General features: G+C 44.7%; 1 protein-coding gene across 2 annotated transcripts in view; it reads left to right on the top strand.

Moving 5' to 3' along the window:
- Positions 1 to 456: 456 nt before the first annotated feature.
- The window catches only part of HAPLN3 (hyaluronan and proteoglycan link protein 3), a 64922-nt gene continuing 46013 nt past the window's right edge, over positions 457 to 19365 (top strand). The window contains exon 1 of one of the 2 annotated variants that reach the window (XM_044279470.1): positions 457 to 687. The gene's annotated coding sequence lies outside the window, so the exon portion shown is untranslated. Of the gene's footprint in view, positions 688 to 6324; positions 6475 to 19365 lie in introns of those variants that run through there. The other variant, XM_044279469.1, reaches the window with a different exon arrangement.

The following is a 19365-nucleotide window of genomic DNA, read 5'->3' as shown; positions in this document are numbered from 1 at the left end:
AGTTTAAAGTCAATGGGTCCGCAGAAAATCACGGAAAACGGAACAACGGACACGGATGCACACAACGGTCGTGTACATGAGGCCTAAAGGTGGAAAAAGTTCTGAAATGATTTATCTTTTTTTTTTACATCACAGAAACCAGACATTTTAACAGGGGTCTGTAGACTTTTTATATCCACTGTATATATGATTAAAGGGTTTATCCGACCCCCAGTCAGTGGCCATAAAAAGAGCACAAAAGGGCACATTTTTTAAGATCAGCGTTTTCCTACGAATGATCCACGGATGACTGATTGGCCACAATGCAGTCAATCATTATCTCAAATGTACTGCCAGCTTAAAAAGGACTATCCCCCTCAATAAAGGTTATAAACAACAATGAATTGTTACATTGCGATTGTACTCTCCATAGGTGACACTAAGTTTGTTGGCTTTTCTGGACCCATGCACTATAACTCTGTAGTAAACAGACTAATGAAGGACAAGGGGTTCTTGTAAACCTCCTGTGTGTTCCTCGGCAGGACCCCTCCCTGTCAGGGGCAGTAGCTATTTCTCCTGCCTGGGATGGCAGGTGATGGAAGCCTAAGTTCAGAGAAAATACATTTCCCAGCAAGTGGTTAAACAGAACATGGAGCAGCTGTACTTGGTGTCTGTCAAACTCAAGTCCAGGGGGTGAAAAATGACAAGGTATGTGACAACTTGCAGAGGACAAAACAAAAGAAAATGAAGAAGAAGCCTAGGGTGATGCCCTCAATGAAAACATTTCCATCTTCAAAGTAAAGGATTAGCAAACATTAGATGAACTGTCAGGTTTCAAATGTGTATGTGAAAATGATGCTCCGAGAGGAAGTGAAGAGTGGATACTGTGATAACTACCAAATAAACAGATGACTTAATACACTCCCAACTACTTCAAATGCAGCAGACAAGACCCAGTCCATTATCAAAAGAACAGGACAGCCTCACGCAGTGTCTCGTGGAGTTCAACATTGACATCACTAGCAAGACTTTACCTGCAGCAGAATTCTCTGTTTAGTCAGATTTAGTTAACCAAGACCATTTTGATTCACTGCTCTTTTTGACTGATACATCTTAAAATTACCATAATACCATACATTAGTGTTGACTCCAATGTGATATAGTCCATACTATTTATCTACATTATCAAAAATAACATAGTTCAGTGCTCACCTCAATCACATATCTGACCAGAGCCTATCTGTGACATTGAGAGAACCCTGTGCTCACCCATGGTCTTATTTTCATACTATAATAGTGCCTCTGAAAAAAACAAAATCTCTAATTTGTTGTAAATATGCTATTTTGGTAGGTAAAAAAAAAAAATCACTAATGAAGACAAGATTGTCTCCATGATGTCACAGACAGGGACATGGACAGTGGAGTGAGGAACATTCCAAAGAGCTCCCCATATCTCATTTTTCAGGGACCTCTGTAAATGTGGCTTGGGTAAAGTTAGACATTGGTGTTTATTGGTTCCAAACTGCAAAATAACTCCATCGATGCCCTGATGGCTCTGTCACTCCCGGGTCTCCCCATGTCAAACAGGATTTTTGACGTTGGTCATGTGAGCGTTGTAGCCACCCACTCATGTGTTGTGTCACTTGGTCACATGATGCATAGATGACATGTGACCCCTGCAGCCAATGACTGGGCACAGGATCTTGACACTGGGAGATCTTGGACCTGCAGAGCCAGTGGGGCAACGATGGAGCTGGCCCTTATTGGCGGGAATCAGGTAAGTATGATTACCACTGCAGGTCCACGCACAGTGAAGGGTTTGTAGAAAAGGACTCCACGGGTAAACAACCCCTTTAAGCTCATTCTAGACAAGTGGCATGGAAGAGTTAAGGACCTATTAGACTGAACAATTAGTGCTTGAATCCTTGATTAATTGTTCAAATTTTAGAAATTAGCGTTGCATGTAATAGCATGCAGGGATCAAATGAAGAACCATAAATCATTTATTTTCCATGGATCAGACAAATCTGCCTGAAAGTATACTGTTATGTAATCAGAAATCTACCAGTCATTAGGAGTGTAAATACTGTGGGGAGAATGAGCATATATTGCAATAGCGAGAAAATAGTGAAAAATATTTAGTGATTATTGTTTTATGCAATTGAACGTCTTTTGAATGCAAAGAACTCGCTAAATTGTCAGTCGCTGCTCATTAATGGGAAACGGATCTTCCTGTCTAATAGGACCCTTAGCGAAATAATTTACAAAAGAAATTGTGCAGCCACAAGACGGTGTCAGTTTGACTCCCCTAAGAGAAAAGAGATATGACGTATGATCCACTGTACATAGTACTCCATGGATATTAGGTATAAAATGCAGGAACCAGCAGTCCTAACCTATATGCATCCTGGGGAGTCGGAAGTGCTGGTTATAAAATGATAGTGAGTGACAGAAGTGACACAATCAGAGCTAGGGTGCTCCTCTTGAGCTGGTCAAACTCTAGATATTTAAGTTGTCCGTTTTTTTTTATGATGTTGGTCTGTGAATGTTGTCACGCTGGACAACAATGGCATAAAATAAAACAACAAATGGCCAAGTGATCTCTACCTCCTGGGCTTCTATTCATGGGCTGCACATCTATCCTTTGGCACCTCCGAGATATAGCCAATGACTGCATCAGACAACAACACTCTGATTAAAAAGGGATGAATTTCACTAGTGCTCCCCCCAGTATAAATAATGGCCCCCATAGTGCCCCCCGTGTAAATAATGGCCCCATAGTGCCCCTCCAGTATGACTCCATTAATTCCCACCACCTGGATTAATAATGGCCCCATTAGTGGCCACCAGTATAAGGAATGTCACATTAGTGGCCTCCAGTACAAATAATGCCCCTAGTCCTGCTTGTGTTAAAAAATGACCTCATCCACTTGCATGTGCAGGGACAGTCGCTCCTCACTTGATGCAGAGGGACCTGTGCTTCCCAGTGTGAATATGTCACCATGTGCTCCCACCTGGGAGCGCAGGTCCTTCTGCATCAACTGAGGAGTGACTGTCTCTGCGCATGCAAGTGGATGAGGTCAGTAATTTTATTTTAACCCCTACCGATTTTTAACAATTGTTACATAGGTGCAAAAATAGGACGTGCTATGTTTTGATGCCATGTGAATATCCCCATTGACTTCAATTGAAAACGTTATCAACATTATCATATTTGCTGATGTTCTGAAGAAGGGTCAATCTAGAGGCCTGAAATGCTTAGCTAATGCTCAGAAGTAAATACAATATTTATCCTATGAAGTTACTGGTACCTAGTGCAGCCTGGTGATTGTTTTCTCCATTTACTGTTTGCGGCCTCCAGGGCACTGGAAGCTCCAGAGATATGTGGATCCACTCTGATAGTAACGTGAGACAGGATTTGTGCCTTCAGCACAGCCGCACAAAGTGAGTGCATAAGCTATTGTCCTCTGCCATCAGCCACCCATATACTTGCATGGACATCTCTGTTTGTCTTTTGTATATGGGTCTCTAGTCCAATCATATTGGTAATGTATTAAATATGTACCCTAAGACCCCCACCTATAGATACCTTTAGTCCCATCTCAGCTTCTCTCCAGTCCATTTATTGGGGACTGACTAGAGCTATGTCCTCGGTCACTGGACAAGCAGTAGGATAACAAAGCACACTGGCACTGGACGGTATCTCATTTCACTCTTGAAATTAGCATTATCACCCTTGGACCTTCCTGCACCACAAGTCCAGACTATGCCAACTATTGTCAGAATAACAAGCTGAGACAGAAAGAGTCAGACACAGGAGCAATAAATATAAAGTGATGGAATACAATAGATACATTCAAAACGTGAACAATGTAGATGCAAGAATAGCAGACAAAGTGATTTCAAATCCTCTTTAAAACTGATTAACCCTATCTTATAAAAGGTAGAAATACATGTGATTCATGAATATAATGGAATTATGCTTAATGCAATTCCTTAAAGGGCTTCTGCAGTTTCTTTAAACTGATGATCTATCCTCTGGATAGATCATCAGCATCTGATTGGCGGGGGTCCGACACCCGGGGCCCCCGCCGATCAGCTGTTTGAGAAAGCTCCTGGAGCGCCACGGCCTACTCACTGTTTACCGCAGGACCAGTGACGTCATGACTAGTATCAACTGGCTTGGGTGGGGCTAAGCTCCATTCAAGTGAAAGTGATACTAGTCGTGGCGTCACTGGGCCTGCGGTAAACGGCGAGAAATCCATGGCGCTACTGCCAGAGCCGCTGCCTTCTCAAACAGCTGATCGGCGGGGGTCCTGGGTGTCGGACCCCCGCCGATCAGATGCTGATGATCTATTCAGAGGATAGATCATCAGTTTAAACAAAGTGCAGAACCCCTTTAATATACAAGGGCCATCATGGATCACAACTCATGGCATTATCAATTTGGAAACTCCTTTTTTGTTAGAAGAGTCCCCTGATAATAAGCTTATCCCTGGGTGTCCCACTGCTAGGGATCTCTAGCAATCAGCTGGAACATGTGGAGGAACCTGTGCAATTTCCCTGTAGCATCACCACAGAGGAGGTGAAGATATTAATTTTGCCCATGTACACTGCTATATTGGTAGGTCCTCCTGAGAAAGAGACGCTCTTTGTATAGAGAGGTAAGCAGCTTATAACAGAAGCTCCACTTCCAGGGCCACGCAGTGGAGACTGAATTCAGTACATTTCATTCAGTTACATTTGTAATTCACTGAAGGATTTTTGGGGTCATTGGACAACACATTTAATTAAGAATTTTAAATGTGGCGTTAGAAAATGGCTTTTGTAAACCAGGTAAACCCCCCTTTTAGAGTGTTTTGGGGACTTTTTTCATGTTATGAAATGGACCCTTTGGATGTCAAGTCTCACTGCGTGGCTCCTCCACCAGTATGGCCATAGCTTCATGTACTTAGGAGTGCAAAACTTAAACTCTGCATGCTTAAAGGGCTTCTGTCACTCTACTAAACTCATTTTTTTTTTGTCTCCTTAAAATCCTTATGCTGCGATTTCTCAATATATAGGGCTATTACTCCGTTTGGTTCAGTAGTTATGCTCGCTCGGCCGCTCCATCCTCAGTGCGCCTGCGCCGATGACGTCACATGTACACCCGGCGCAGGCGCACTGAGGTTGGAGCGGCCGAGCGAGCGTCCTCCACTGAGTGCGCCTGCGCCAACTGAAGACCGGCGCGAGATTTAAAACGCAGACAGGGCCAGTCAGAGAACGAGCGCGTCCGCTGGCCCTGTCAATCAACATGAGGAGGGGGCGTCATTATGAATGGAGGATGCGGCTGCTAGCAGCAGGTAGCCGCCCTACCTGCTGCTAGAGAGGTAATTTGCATATTATAAAAGTCAGTTTTTTTTATATAACTACTGAACCAAACGGAGTAATAGCCATATATATTGAGAAATCGCAGCATAAGGATTTTAAGGAGACAAAAAAAATAATGAGTTTAGTGGAGTGACAGAAGCCCTTTAAGGTGACAACATTTTAATGTTTTGTCCCTGCAAATCTATTCTATCTACCTCCTGGGTCCAGTGTTGCATGGAGGCAGCTAGTACATTGTCAGCCTTAGTCAGGACTCACTCTGGAACTCTTTGGTTTTATTCATAGGCAGTATACATGGCACAATAAAAGAGAAGGGGGTTACCTTTAGGAACCTTTAGACCAGTCTCTTTTGAAATTCTTTGAAGCCTTATAAGCCCTACTTCTAATGATAATTTTCCATTCAGTCTTTACAATTTTGCTACCTTGTGAACTACTACAAGGGAGAAATAGACCATTAACCCATTGCAACTTTTTACACTTTTCCCTTATGTACACATATTGTATGACCGGATTGAGTGACAGTCCCCTTTACATCTGTATTCCTGCCCGTATGTTTCCAGAAGCGTGACTGAAGACCTGTCTTTAACAGCATTCACAACCAACAAGGATCACATTGCATTCCACACTGTGATAAATGGGGAAACGAGCTGCAAATACCAAACTTGCCTGTAATGAGCCTGGATTTACTTACAGCAAGTCATCCATATATACAGACTTCAGTGCCCATAAACCCAGCAGGTGCCCATGTAACATGACATCTGCAACCCATCACCCACATCTAATAACCCAAAAAAAACCTTCCAAGTATATAATGCATGGGAGGCACATTAACCCTGTGCTGGAGGGAGTGTAGGGTTACACTACACAGGGTGATGGCACAGTGGATGGCTGCGGTCACTGGCACACACCCAATCCCCACCTATCCATTCACAGCAGCTCTGGAAGGAGGTATGTTCTCTGTGAAGGGGCTGTATCTCAGAGCTGACTTGGGGCTTGGCTTGTGCTGACGTCCTGTGCTTCCCCTTTGCCACTCATTAAGACTGGAACCCAAACATTTCACTACAGAGCTGCAGAACCAGTCACAGAGGAGGAGGGGGTCCAACACATCCCCTTGACTAACCCAGAACTGTGAGTATATGAATCACTGCCTGCACACATCTCCATCCTCTGCATCAGCCTCCTGTCTATGCAATGTGCATCCAATCTTTTGTAGATCCCCAACAGATTATGGAACAAATGCTCTATTCCAATCACTGCATCTGACTTCATGATGACCATAGTCATCTCACAGTGAATGCATTTGAAGATGACCCTCTGCAATCTGTTGCTGGGCTGACTTCACATTTGATTTCTTTTGTTATTGTAATAATAGTTATATATATATATTTTTTTGCGTTATTCTTATTTTAATATGTGCATTTATTTGCTTTGTAGTATTTCTTTGCTGACATTATAGACCACAGAGCAGTCCAGATAATGATCACATCAGTGAAATGCTTGTAAGGATTTGCCTTTGCTCACATACTGTAGGCACAACACCTCCTGCAAATGTATTTGTCTTAACTAAAGTTATGAGATTCACAATATTTTTATGAATGGACCAGAGTGGTACTGGTCTCTATAACGCTTTATACAGAGAAGACAACTGAGATGCTGTACCTGATGGGTCTTTCATACTCAGGGCTGTAGTCTCTTTCTGCAACTTTTAGATGTGATTTCCCTCTTTCTCATTGTGAATTGTTTCTTGAGTGAAATTCACCTACTATTCCAAACAGATGTCAGTCTGGTTACCCATGAGATGGGAGGACTGTGAGAATGTGTCCCCCTCTGCTGGTGTGACTCTGGAAGCTATGGATTTCTCTAACATTTCATGTGGTCGCAGACCATTTCTAGCAGTGTGATCATCCTTGTATTTCTAAGGATGGATTTATGTTCTGAAGTGGACCTTAAATTGCAGATCTGCCAAATATAGGCAATTCAACTTGGGTGATACCGGTGGCATGGTTGGATTATGATAGATAACACATCTCAGAACCGCTATCTTAGGATGAATGGCATAATACACACAACTTTTTCCACGGGTTAGCAATGTTCTGTTTGTTCTCCTCACTTATCTTCTACTGATAGTAACTCCTTAAATGAACTTTTATAACATTGCAGCATAAAGGGTTCTATACGTTATAAAGTAAACCAGTAAGACACTGTCACCAAACATCCTAAAATATATTAGTAATAAAATGTGATCCCTAACTGCTGACATCAGGGACTGAAGCTGCAGGAGGATGGAGGGTGCAGTATATTGAAACACATACCTAGCATGGTTGAAAAAAAGACATATGTCCATTAGGTTCAACCAGGGAAGAGGGAAATTACATGCGCTTGCACATACGCACCTCTACGATCTCTAAGGCTGTAATCTACATTCAGAGCAGCCTCTGTGGACAAGTGGGTATAGTATACTTTTAGGCAATGGAGAAAATTGAAAAAAAAAAAAAAATAGATCCCAGCAAAAGATCTATGAAGGTTCTCATTCATATCGGTCATGGTATATCAGGGGTAATAAGTCAAAAGATCTATATCAGGGGTAATAAGTCAAAAGATCTATGAAGGTTCTCATTCATATCGGTCATGGTATATCAGGGGTAATAAGTCAGAGCACATGGACGTGTATGTTTGTTTTGCTAGTCATCTGGCTTTCGCAATTAGAATGGCTTGTATGAGAAATCTCCTGCTTTAAATACTGGTGACTCATGCTTCAGTCATGGAGTTGAGATATTGATTGCATTCGCAAAGTTTATTAGGTGTGATTAAAGAGAGAGGTGTATGAGCAGCATTGTAAGTGGCAGGCAATGGATGTCAGACCTCTATTAAAGTTTAGCTTCTCTAGTTTAACATTAACAGCTTGGAGCAGTCCTTCTCTGTGTCTAAGATGCAAACCTTGCCGCCATCGAAGTCCCAGTAAAAGCATTTTTTTATATATATCTCAGGTCTGTCCTTCAAGGGGTTGTCCAGGATAAGGAAAATATGGCTACTTTATTCCAAAAACCTCACCATCCCTGTCCGTAGGTTGTGTGTAGTACTGCAGCTGAGCTCTATTGGTGTGGACAGGGGTGGTGCTGTTTTTGGAAGAAAGCAGCTGCGTTTTTCTTTATCCTGAACAACCCCTTTAAATACTCTGACTATGCATCCTTAGTTCTTAACTATACCACTAAATTAACAATCAGAGAACCCCTTTAATGGCAGCCCTAGTGCATTCCCTAATAGCTGTCACAATATCTGCATAAAAGACTACCAGCCAACCAAGGTCTAGTGATATGTGAACAGCTAACGAGGGGCTACATACAGGTCATTTTCTCTTTCTGCACTCATCCCTGTCATCAGATCAGCACGGCGAAGAGCAAAAGATTAGCTGCCAGGAAGAAGCTCCCTACTGGTAGTCTGGGGAGTCTCTCTTATTTTGGGGAAGAGAAGAGAAGTAGATATAAACAATCTGATCAGAAGCTGTAGCCGCCAAGATCCACACTCAAGTCCAGAAATGAAAGCACATCTACTGCTCTGCTATTTTAGCTTTATTCACCCCTTAGTGACCACCAATACGCCTTTTTACTGACGTAAACAAAGGGGGTTTAAGACAGGTAGCTGGTGTTAATCAATGATTATATGTCCCCAAAATGGTGCATTAAAAACTATAACTTGTCCTGCAAAAAATAAACCCTCATAAAGGTATAGTGATGAAAAAACTAAAAAGTTATAGCTCTTGGAATGCAATTTTGAAAAAAATTTGCGTGGTCACTAAGGGGTTAATTTCATTACATTTCTAATGTTCAGAACAAGGGAAATGACTCCATGAATGGGGACAAAGTATGCCTGGTGTGAATTATATAGGCGAGGCTGAGAGAGATTGTTCAGAAATCTTGCCCTCTGGAAATAGATGAGTTCATAGGAGATAATTATGAAAGTAAATGACAGGTGAGTGTCTGTGTTCCATACCAAATCCCTATAATTTCTAACATTAAAGTATTTTTTTTTCTAGATCTTGCATTTCAAGACACGGTTTCCTCACATTCCTCACATTGACCTAATAGAGGGATCCTCTATTAGGATCCCATCATTACCGTATATACACGTGCTTCCACTGAAGTCAGTAGATGTGCATTGATTTCAGACTGGTCGGCCAGCAATACTCTCTTTCCCTGTGGATAAAATAAGCATTTTTATCTCATTCCTTTGATTTCAGGGGATACCAGCAACAGTACCCTCAACATTTGGTAACCCACAAAATAAGAAGGGGTAGAAGCAGACTTCTTCTTCAATTGCCGTAGCACTTGGGCAATTGAATGGGCTAAAAGACCCTCCAAGCCATAGGAGAATAGTACTATAAGTTAGGCATAATAGCTGGAGGGCCTTAAAGATTTATAGATTTTGCAGGCTTTTATGGGTTAAACATGTTTTAGTTTAATCATTAAAGACTATAGTCTAAAGTTGTGCATCGAAGCCACAGATAATAATAGAGACGTTGCAGGTTATAATGGGATACACATGACAGGATTCCATATCTCATAGCATCTTCTTCTGGAATGATTGTAATTATGGAGGAGGGGTGGTGGTCCGACCTTGATGTGTCAGTCCCTCCACTTAAAATTCCTTGGGAAACAACTATGTAGTGCTGGTTAAACATTGGCCAGTCTTATCTTCCTGTTTCCTCTTGGTGTAGATATAGGTTGACATGTCATTATAGAATATCCAGCCTTATTTATTCAGCCATCGTCAGGTTGAAAGGTTTGTAGGAAAGGTAGATACGATTGTCACCCTTCAAACTTAGTGTCCCTCTATGGCTGAAGATAGTGGACCTACTATACTAGTTCATACTCTTCATTAAGGTTGAATCTGCTCAGTATACTTACAGGGATTCTCCTGGATTATATATCACATATAGCACCAACATATTCTGTAGTGCTGAACATAAATCACTCACATTAGTCCCTGTCCCTGAAGAGCTCACAATATAATCACACACATTTTAGGGGCAATACTAACAGTCAAGGACGTAGCTATAGGGCTAAGCAGAGGAAATGGCTGCTTTGGGGCCTGAACTCAGAAGGGGCCCACCCAGAAGGAGGACTAAAAGATTTTATTGTTTGGGCCACCTCAACAGTATTATACAATGACATTATATACAGTGACATGACATACAGTATATACAATGTGTAGGAAACGGACGGCCGTGTTCAAAATAGCGCCTGCTACCAAAATGGCAGACACAGCATCATTCATGTACCAAAATTTGCTAGATATGTTAGAAACGTGTTTTCTACTTTGAGGCCCCTGATGAGTGGCCCACATGTTCTGTACATCAATAATTTCTGCCCAAAAAAACATGATATACTATAAATCTGGTGCATTTTAAACTTCTTAACCCCATTGCCTTCACATATTGATGCTTATGTGTTGACGTAGGTGTTAGTAGTAGAGTTGAGCGAACACCTGGATGTTCGGGTTCGAGAAGTTCGGCCGAACATCCCGGAAATGTTCGGGTTCGGGATCCGAACCCGATCCGAACTTCGTCCCGAACCCGAACCCCATTGAAGTCAATGGGGACCCGAACTTTTCGGCACTAAAACGGCTGTAAAACAGCCCAGGAAAGGGCTAGAGGGCTGCAAAAGGCAGCAACATGTAGGTAAATCCCCTGCAAACAAATGTGGATAGGGAAATTAATTAAAATAAAAATTAAATAAATAAAAATTAACCAAAATCAATTGGAGAGAGGTTCCATAGCAGAGAATCTGGCTTCCCGTCACCCACCACTGGAACAGTCCATTCTCAGATATTTAGGCCCCGGCACCCAGGCAGAGGAGAGAGGTCCCGTAACAGACAATCTGGCTTCATGTCAGCAGAGAATCAGTCTTCATGTCATAGCAGAGAATCAGGCTTCACGTCACCCACCACTGTAATAGTCCATTTTCATAAATTTAGGCCCAGCACCCAGGCAGAGGAGAGAGGTCCCGTAACAGACAATCTGGCTTCATGTCAGCAGAGAATCAGTCTTCATATCATAGCAGAGAATCTGGCTTCCCGTTACCCACCACTGGAACAGTCCATTCTCAGATATTTAGGCCCCGGCACCCAGGCAGAGGAGAGAGGTCCCGTAACAGACAATCTGGCTTCATGTCAGCAGAGAATCAGTCTTCATATCATAGCAGAGAATCAGGCTTCACGTCAGCCACCACTGCAACAGTCCATTGTCATAAATTCAGGCCCAGCACCCAGGCAGAGGAGAGAGGTCCCGTAACAGACAATCTGGCTTCATGTCAGCAGAGAATCAGTCTGCATGTCATAGCAGAGAATGAGGCTTCACGTCACCCACCACTGCAACAGTCCATTTTCATAAATTTAGGCCCAGCACCCAGGCAGAGGAGAGAGGTCCCGTAACAGAGGATCTGGCTTCATGTCACCAGAGAATCAGTCTGCATGTCATAGCAGAGAATCAGGCTTCACGTCACCCACCACTGCAACAGTCCATTTTCATAAATTTAGGCCCAGCACCCAGGCAGAGGAGAGAGGTCCCGTAACAGAGGATCTGGCTTCATGTCACCAGAGAATCAGTCTGCATGTCATAGCAGAGAATCAGGCTTCACGTCAGCCACCACTGCAACAATCCATTGGCATATATTTAGGCCTAGCACACAGGCAGAGGAGAGAGGTCCCGTAACAGACAATCTGGCTTCATGTCAGCAGAGAATCAGTCTTCATATCATAGCAGAGAATCAGGCTTCACGTCAGCCACCAATGCAACAGTCCATTGTCAGATATTTAGGCCCAGCACCCAGGCAGAGGAGAGAGGTCCCGTAACAGAGGATCTGGCTTCATGTCACCAGAGAATCAGTCTGCATGTCATAGCAGAGAATCAGGCTTCACGTCAGCCACCACTGCAACAATCCATTGGCATATATTTAGGCCTAGCACACAGGCAGAGGAGAGAGGTCCCGTAACAGACAATCTGGCTTCATGTCAGCAGAGAATCAGTCTGCATGTCATAGCAGAGAATGAGGCTTCACGTCACCCACCACTGCAACAGTCCATTTTCATAAATTTAGGCCCAGCACCCAGGCAGAGGAGAGAGGTCCCGTAACAGAGGATCTGGCTTCATGTCACCAGAGAATCAGTCTGCATGTCATAGCAGAGAATCAGGCTTCATGTCACCCACCACTGCAACAGTCCATTTTCATATATTTAGGCCCAGCACCCAGGCAGAGGAGAGAGGTCCCGTAACAGACAATCTGGCTTCATGTCACCAGAGAATCAGTCTGCATGTCATAGCAGAGAATGAGGCTTCACGTCAGCCACCACTGCAACAATCCATTGGCATATATTTAGGCCTAGCACACAGGCAGAGGAGAGGTTCATTCAACTTTGGGTAGCCTTGCAATATAATGGTAAAATGAAAATAAAAATAGGATTGAATGAGGAAGTGCCCTGGAGTCCAATAATATATGGTTATGGGGAGGTAGTTAATGTCTAATCTGGACAAGGGACGGACAGGTCCTGTGGGATCCATGCCTGGTTCATTTTTATGAACGTCAGCTTGTCCACATTGGCTGTAGACAGGCGGCTGCGTTTGTCTGTAATGACGCCCCCTGCCGTGCTGAATACACGTTCAGACAAAACGCTGGCTGCCGGGCAGGCCAGCACCTCCAAGGCATAAAAGGCTAGCTCTGGCCACGTGGACAATTTAGAGACCCAGAAGTTGAATGGGGCCGAACCATCAGTCAGTACGTGGAGGGGTGTGCACACGTACTGTTCCACCATGTTAGTGAAATGTTGCCTCCTGCTAACACGTTGCGTATCAGGTGGTGGTGCAGTTAGCTGTGGCGTGTTGACAAAAGTTTTCCACATCTCTGCCATGCTAACCCTGCCCTCAGAGGAGCTGGCCGTGACACAGCTGCCTTGGCGACCTCTTGCTCCTCCTCTGCCTTGGCCTTGGGCTTCCACTTGTTCCCCTGTGACATTTGGGAATGCTCTCAGTAGCGCGTCTACCAACGTGCGCTTGTACTCGCGCATCTTCCTATCACGCTCCAGTGCAGGAAGTAAGGTGGGCACATTGTCTTTGTAGCGTGGATCCAGCAGGGTGGCAACCCAGTAGTCCGCACAGGTTAAAATGTGGGCAACTCTGCTGTCGTTGCGCAGGCACTGCAGCATGTAGTCGCTCATGTGTGCCAGGCTGCCCAGGGGTAAGGACAAGCTGTCCTCTGTGGGAGGCGTATCGTCATCGTCCTGCCTTTCCCCCCAGCCACGCACCAGTGATGGACCCGAGCTGCGTTGGGTGCCACCCCGCTGTGACCATGCTTCATCCTCATCCTCCTCCACCTCCTCCTCATCCTCGTCCTCCTCGTCCTCCAGTAGTGGGCCCTGGCTGGCCACATTTGTACCTGGCCTCTGCTGTTGCCAAAAACCTCCCTCTGAGTCACTTCGAAGAGACTGGCCTGAAAGTGCTAAAAATGACCCCTCTTCCTCCTCCTCCTCCTCCTCCTCCTGGGCCACCTCCTCTTCCATCATCGCCCTAAGTGTTTTCTCAAGGAGACATAGAAGTGGTATTGTAACGCTGATAACGGTGTCATCGCCACTGGCCATGTTGGTGGAGTACTCGAAACAGCGCAACAGGGCACACAGGTCTCGCATGGAGGCCCAGTCATTGGTGGTGAAGTGGTGCTGTTCTGTAGTGCGACTGACCCGTGCGTGCTGCAGCTGAAACTCCACTATGGCCTGCTGCTGCTCGCACAGTCTGTCCAGCATGTGCAAGGTGGAGTTCCACCTGGTGGGCACGTCGCATATGAGGCGGTGAGCGGGAAGGCCGAAGTTACGCTGTAGCGCAGACAGGCGAGCAGCAGCAGGATGTGAACGCCGGAAGCGCGAACAGACGGCCCGCACTTTATGCAGCAGCTCTGACATGTCGGGGTAGTTGTGAATGAACTTCTGCACCACCAAATTCAGCACATGCGCCAAGCAAGGGATGTGCGTCAAATTGGCTAGTCCCAGAGCTGCAACGAGATTTCGCCCATTATCACACACCACCAGGCCGGGCTTGAGGCTCACCGGCAGCAACCACTCGTCGGTCTGTTGTTCTATACCCCGCCACAACTCCTGTGCGGTGTGGGGCCTGTCCCCCAAACATATGAGTTTCAGAATGGCCTGCTGACGTTTACCCCGGGCTGTGCTGAAGTTGGTGGTGAAGGTGTGTGGCTGACTGGATGAGCAGGTGGAAGAAGAGGAGGAGGAAGCCGAGAAGGAGGAGGTGGCAACAGGAGGCAAAGAATGTTGCCCTGTGATCCTTGGCGGCGGAAGGACGTGCGCCAAACAGCTCTCCGCCTGGGGCCCAGCTGCCACTACATTTACCCAGTGTGCAGTTAGGGAGATATAGCGTCCCTGGCCGTGCTTACTGGTCCACGTATCTGTGGTTAGGTGGACCTTGCCACAGATGGCGTTGCGCAGTGCACACTTGATTTTATCGGATACTTGGTTGTGCAGGGAAGGCACGGCTCTCTTGGAGAAGTAGTGCCGGCTGGGAACAACATACTGTGGGACAGCAAGCGACATGAGCTGTTTGAAGCTGTCTGTGTCCACCAGCCTAAATGACAGCATTTCATAGGCCAGTAGTTTAGAAATGCTGGCATTCAGGGCCAGGGATCGAGGGTGGCTAGGTGGGAATTTACGCTTTCTATCAAATGTTTGTGAGATGGAGAGCTGAACGCTGGCGTGTGACATGGTTGAGACGCTTGGTGACGGAGGTGGTGGTGGTGGTGTTGGTGGTACATCCCCTGTTTGCTGGGCGGCAGGTGCCAACGTTCCTCCAGAGGCGGAGGAAGAGGCCGAGGCGGCAGCAGCAGAATAGGCCGAGGCGGCAGCAGCAGAAGAGGTAGCAGGGGGAGCCTGAGTGACTTCCTTGGTTTTAAGGTGTTTACTCCACTGCAGTTCATGCTTTGCATGCAGGTGCCTGGTCATGCAGGTTGTGCTCAGGTTCAGAACGTTAATGCCTCGCTTCAGGCTCTGATGGCACAGCGTGCAAACCACTCGGGTCTTGTCGTCAGCACATTGTTTGAAGAAGTGCCATGCCAGGGAACTCCTTGAAGCTGCCTTTGGGGTGCTCGGTCCCAGATGGCGGCGGTCAGTAGCAGGCGGAGTCTCTTGGCGGCGGGTGTTCTGCTTTTGCCCACTGCTCCCTCTTTTGCTACGCTGTTGGCTCGGTCTCACCACTGCCTCTTCCTCCGAACTGTGAAAGTCAGTGGCACGACCTTCATTCCATGTGGGGTCTAGGACCTCATCGTCCCCTGCATCGTCTTCCACCCAGTCTTGATCCCTGACCTCCTGTTCAGTCTGCACACTGCAGAAAGACGCAGCAGTTGGCACCTGTGTTTCGTCATCATCAGAGACATGCTGAGGTGGTATTCCCATGTCCTCATCATCAGGAAACATAAGTGGTTGTGCGTCAGTGCATTCTATGTCTTTCACCGCTGGGGAAGGGCTAGGTGGATGCCCTTGGGAAACCCTGCCAGCGGAGTCTTCAAACAGCATAAGAGACTGCTGCATAACTTGAGGCTGAGACAGTTTCCCTGGTATGCATGGGGGTGATGTGACAGACTGATGGGGTTGGTTTTCAGGCGCCATCTGTGCGCTTTCTGCAGAAGACTGGGTGGGAGATAATGTGAACGTGCTGGATCCACTGTCGGCCACCCAATTGACTAATGCCTGTACCTGCTCAGGCCTTACCATCCTTAGAACGGCATTGGGCCCCACCATATATCGCTGTAAATTCTGGCGGCTACTGGGACCTGAGGTAGTTGGTACACTAGGACGTGTGGATGTGGCAGAACGGCCACGTCCTCTCCCAGCACCAGAGGGTCCACTAACACCACCACGACCATGTCCACGTCCGCGTCCCTTACTAGATGTTTTTCTCATTGTTATGGTTCACCACAACAACAAATATATTATTTGGCCCAATGTATTGTATTCAAATTCAGCGGGATATAAATTTGAGGCCTAGTATTTAGGCGCTGGGTGACCGGTATGGATTTAGTGACAGAATTAGACTTGGAAATGCACAGAAGCGTGTGTGTGAAGTTATTCTGAATGACCCTATGTGCACCTTCAATATGATCTACCCTTTTAGGGATAGATTTCAAATAGCTCTGATATAGCAGAAACGACTAAATTATGAAATTGCTAAATTGGGAATTGTATTTCAACCCAGAACAAAAAATGTGCTTTGACGGACACTAAATAACTTTCCCAGCCACAACAGGACAGCGGTAACGAGAGATTTAGCGGGATATAAATTTGAGGCCTAGTATTTAGGCGCTGGGTGACAGGTATGGGTTTAGTGACAGAATTAGATTTGGAAATGCACAGTAGCGGGTGTGTGAAGTTATTCTGAATGACCCTATGTGCACCTTGAATATTATATACCCTTTTAGGGATAGATTTCAAATAGCTCTGATATAGCAGAAACCACTAAATTATGAAATTGCTAAATTGGGAATTGTATTTCAACCCAGAACAAGAAATGTGCTTGAACGGACACTAAATAACTCGCCCAGCTACAGCACTAGGGACAGATTTAGCGGGATATAAATTTGAGGCCTAGTATTTAGGCGCTGGGTGACAGGTATGGGTTTAGTGACAGAATTAGACTTGGAAATACACAGTAGCGGGTGTGTGTGAAGTTATTCTGAATGACCCAATGTGCACCTTGAATATTATATACCCTTTTAGGGATAGATTTCAAATAGCTCTGATATAGCAGAAACCACTAAATTATGAAATTGCTAAATTGGGAATTGTATTTCAACCCAGAACAAAAAATGTGCTTTGACGGACACTAAATATCTTGCCCAGCAACAACAGTACAGCGGTAACGAGAGATTTAGCAGGATATAAATTTGAGGCCTAGTATTTAGGCGCTGGGTGACAGGTATGGGTTTAGTGACAGAATTAGACTTGAAAATACACAGTAGCGGGTGTGTGTGAAGTTATTCTGAATGACCCAATGTGCACCTTGAATATTATATACCCTTTTAGGGATAGATTTCAAATAGCTCTGATATAGCAGAAACCACTAAATTATGAAATTGCTAAATTGGGAATTGTACTTCAACCCAGAACAAAAAATGTGCTTTGACGGACACTAAATATCTTTCCAAGCAACAACAGTACAGCGGTAACGAGAGATTTAGCAGGATATAAATTTGAGGCCTAGTATTTAGGCGCTGGGTGACAGGTATGGGTTTAGTGACAGAATTAGACTTGGAAATACACAGTAGCGGGTGTGTGTGAAGTTATTCTGAATGACCCAATGTGCACCTTGAATATTATATACCCTTTTAGGGATAGATTTCAAATAGCTCTGATATAGCAGAAACCACTAAATTATGAAATTGCTAAATTGGGAATTGTACTTCAACCCAGAACAAAAAATGTGCTTTGACGGACACTAAATAACTTTCCCAGCTACAACAGGACAGCGGTAACGAGAGATTTAGCGGGATATAAATTTGAGGCCTAGTATTTAGGCGCTGGGTGACAGGTATGGGTTTAGTGACAGAATTAGACTTGGAAATACACAGTAGCGGGTGTGTGTGAAGTTATTCTGAATGACCCTATGTGCACCTTCAATATGATCTACCCTTTTAGGGATAGATTTCAAATAGCTCTGATATAGCAGAAACCACTAAATTATGAAATTGCTAAATTGGGAATTGTATTTCAACCCAGAACAAAAAATGTGCTTTGACGGACACTAAATAACTTTCCCAGCTACAACAGGACAGCGGTAACGAGAGATTTAGCAGGATATAAATTTGAGGCCTAGTATTTAGGCGCTGGGTGACAGGTATGGGTTTAGTGACAGAATTAGACTTGAAAATACACAGTAGCGGGTGTGTGTGAAGTTATTCTGAATGACCCAATGTGCACCTTGAATATTATATACCCTTTTAGGGATAGATTTCAAATAGCTCTGATATAGCAGAAACCACTAAATTATGAAATTGCTAAATTGGGAATTGTACTTCAACCCAGAACAAAAAATGTGCTTTGACGGACACTAAATAACTTTCCCAGCTACAACAGGACAGCGGTAACGAGAGATTTAGCAGGATATAAATTTGAGGCCTAGTATTTAGGCGCTGGGTGACAGGTATGGGTTTAGTGACAGAATTAGACTTGAAAATACACAGTAGCGGGTGTGTGTGAAGTTATTCTGAATGACCCAATGTGCACCTTGAATATTATATACCCTTTTAGGGATAGATTTCAAATAGCTCTGATATAGCAGAAACCACTAAATTATGAAATTGCTTAATTGGGAATTGTACTTCAACCCAGAACAAAAAATGTGCTTTGACGGACACTAAATAACTTTCCCAGCTACAACAGGACAGCGGTAACGAGAGATTTAGCGGGATATAAATTTGAGGCCTAGTATTTAGGCGCTGGGTGACCGGTATGGATTTAGTGACAGAATTAGACTGGGATATGGCCAAAAAATAACCACACTATTGCTGGTTAAATGCACTTGGTGACGGGCGCAGCTTGCCCCTGATGTAGTATATGGCCAAAAAATGAACAGACTATTGCTGGTTAAATGCACTTGGTGTCACAGCTTGACCAACCACACTACTGAGGGTTAAATGCACTTGGTGACGGGCGCAGCTTGCCCCTGATGTAGTATATGGCCAAAAAATAAACAGACTATTGCTGGTTAAATGCACTTGGTGTGACAGCTTCACCCTGATGTAGGCTTTAGCCAGAAAACAACCACACCATTGAGGGTTAAATGCACTTGGTGACAGGCGCAGCTTGCCCCTGATTTTGTATATGGCCAAAAAATGAACAGACTATTGCTGGTTAAATGCACTTGGTGTGACAGCTTCACCCTGATGTAGGCTTTAGCCAAAAAACAACCACACCATTGAGGGTTAAATGCACTTGGTGACAGGCGCAGCTTGCCCCTGATTTTGTATATGG

The sequence above is a fragment of the Bufo gargarizans genome, chromosome 2 (genome assembly GCF_014858855.1).
Source record: "Bufo gargarizans isolate SCDJY-AF-19 chromosome 2, ASM1485885v1, whole genome shotgun sequence".
Classification (NCBI taxonomy): Eukaryota; Metazoa; Chordata; class Amphibia; order Anura; family Bufonidae; genus Bufo; species Bufo gargarizans.
This window is presented reverse-complemented; position numbering and strand designations above follow the sequence as displayed.